Source organism: Anneissia japonica, unplaced genomic scaffold, assembly GCF_011630105.1.
Source record: "Anneissia japonica isolate Jap-2015-1 unplaced genomic scaffold, ASM1163010v1 scaffold2652_len1590060_cov184, whole genome shotgun sequence".
Classification (NCBI taxonomy): Eukaryota; Metazoa; Echinodermata; class Crinoidea; order Comatulida; family Comatulidae; genus Anneissia; species Anneissia japonica.
In genome coordinates this window covers 1,185,240-1,187,841 of record NW_022699919.1, presented here as the reverse complement: position 1 = coordinate 1,187,841, position 2,602 = coordinate 1,185,240, and the positions used below count along the sequence as shown (strand labels likewise).

General features: G+C 30.9%; 1 protein-coding gene across 3 annotated transcripts in view; it reads right to left on the bottom strand.

Moving 5' to 3' along the window:
* Nucleotides 1-2,385, bottom strand: part of LOC117103209 (DNA topoisomerase 2-binding protein 1-like) — a 45,733-nt gene extending 43,348 nt beyond the window's left edge. For 2 of the 3 annotated variants that reach the window (XM_033243749.1, XM_033243751.1), the window contains exon 1: nt 2,234-2,385. The gene's annotated coding sequence lies outside the window, so the exon portion shown is untranslated. The remainder of the gene's footprint in view (nt 1-2,233) is intronic. The other variant, XM_033243750.1, reaches the window with a different exon arrangement.
* Nucleotides 2,386-2,602: the final 217 nt, after the last annotated feature.

Genomic DNA, 2,602 nt, shown 5'->3' with positions numbered 1-2,602 from the left:
TTACAAACCTAGTAATAATTTATTATTTACAGTCAATATAAAACTTCAATTAGTAAAACTTTGTTAAAATTTATTTACAGTTGATTATTCTAAAATTCAAATAATGAAAATATACAAAATACATAAAGGAACAAAGAAAATTAGTAATCAAAGGCCAATTCAAACAGTTCTAAGATTTATTTTTTATTTATTTATTTATTTTTATTTTATTTATTTATTTTTTGTTTTGTTTTTTTTCTTTTTTTTTGCAAAATGCATAGTCTATTTTTATGTAGCTCAAATATCCGTCAAATAACGCTTCTACAGAGCACTTTGCAAGAAAATTCAATTTCTACTACAGTAGACGTACCAACTATGCAAATTAGTGGAAGTCATTTCGTAAATAAAACGACCTTCTGGTATTCTAACCTTTGGTCCTGTCTATTTTTTTTTCACTTGCAATAGGCCTACATATACCGATAACGATACCGATATATCCAATATCATATAATGAATGTCTGCAATAATTAGGCCAACAATATGATAATGATTATGACGTAGGTCTATCATAGCGTATGTAAAACAATCTTTGGTAACCAGTGCTGAGCCTATAGTTGCCAAGTAAGGCATAAATGATTGCTTTTAATATCCCACACTGTAGTTAGTAAGCCAGAGCTCTTGTTTAAATTTAATAACGCAGCATATTCCCTCGTTAGGCCTAACTGATTGCTTTTAATAAATAACCCACCCTATGTAGTAGGAAACCATGCTGTTAATAATTTCAATAACCCACCCTTGTCATTTTATGACTCAGAGCTCCCTTGTAAACACGCGAGAGGAATGTTTAGCCATTGTTAGCAGCAAAGGAAGCAGTCTCACTGCTGATTAATTATTCAATAGTTATCTGACGTCATTTTAGGCTTCCTACATTCTGATTGGCTAAAAGAAACATATATTTGCTTATGTGTACTGCAGAAAAAAAATACGCGCCCCGGACCATGATCTCATAATAAAACACTTGAATGGTCACGATTTCAACTTTAACCTTTGAATGTGTACGTTAGGCCCACTGAATTGTTTAAATGCTTAAATAATTGAAAACATAAATTATGTGGATTAAATTCTCATATAATTTACAATGAAACTTTATAATGTACGGTATTTTATAAGATTATTTTTTTAAACAGAATAAAATAGGTAACATTTTATTGAAAAAAAAAACGTAAGACGTAAGTTGATTTAATATGCTGAATCATTATTAATGGTATAGGCCTATAACTATTATTTATTTCTATAAATTAATCAACAAATATCTCATTAATCACACTATCGTAAATAGGCCTATTGAAGTATTATTGAATTATTATTAATTCTTTATTAAAGCATTATTCGAGCACCTTCATTATTATTATTATTATTATTACTATTATTATTTTATGTATTATTTATCAACCATACTAACATTGAAAATATGAATTATGTGGATAAAATTATCATAGAAAATAAACTTATAATTTATAAGATTATTTTTTAAAACAGCAGAATAAAATAGATAACACCTTATTAAAAAAAAAAAACAGGTTTTGCATAGACGCAAGTTGATTTAATATATGCTGATTCATCTCATTAATTAAACAATTTTTATTCATTTCGAGCACTGTTATTATTACTACTACTATTTTATTTTAAATTTTTGTTGTTTTATTTTTTGTTTTAATATGGGCCTAGATATAGGCTATGTATATATCTAATAATTAGAAATAATTATAATTTAATTGTAAAACATATATATATAATATAATGTTAACAATATTATAGGCTAGGCTAGACCTAACCAATTATTGATACCATAGTCTATATAGATAAAAAACATCCATTTGATAATTAAACAGCAGCTTTTCGAGTGGCAGTGCCGATAGAAGACTGCAGTGTTCTGACACTGCGGCAGTGCCGATAGAAAATCGGAGGTTTTTTTCGCAATGCGGCAGTGCCGATAGAAAACAGCAGCTTTTTTTTTGCACTGCGGCAGTGCCGATAGCCTCAGCCAAAAAAGTAAGTAATACTAATACTAATACTAATACTAGGCCTACTATACTAACTAGAGGCCCTAGCTAGGCTTACCCCTACTTACTAGGCCTAGGCCCCTAGTTAGCCTAAAAATAATAGGCATAGCCTAGGGCCTACACTAGCCTATCTACCTTCTTTCTAGGAATGCTACCTCCCTGTAAAAAATTAGTTGAACTAAAATACTTACATAATCAAATCAGAATCATGGCATTGTTCAGGACCACCTTTTAAGAAGGAACTTCTGTCAAGACAAGCACAAACTTGACTGATTTACCGCCATTTTGTTATATTTAATCCCGCCCTCTATAGACTCCTCATGAAAACGCAGCAGCTAGATGAGCATGCAGCTTCGTGCATAGACTTGCCACAAGTCTCTTATTTTTTATTATTTTTCTCATTCTGGACAGCGCCACCAACGAGAAAGTTAGTTTAGAGCAAAGATCTTATAAACACAAGATAGCGTTCTCCGGGATTTACGCGTGCAAATTCTGTAATAAGGCATGAATGGCGCCCTCTTGCTAAATTGGAAACTTTTGACCCTTGACCGCTCTGATCT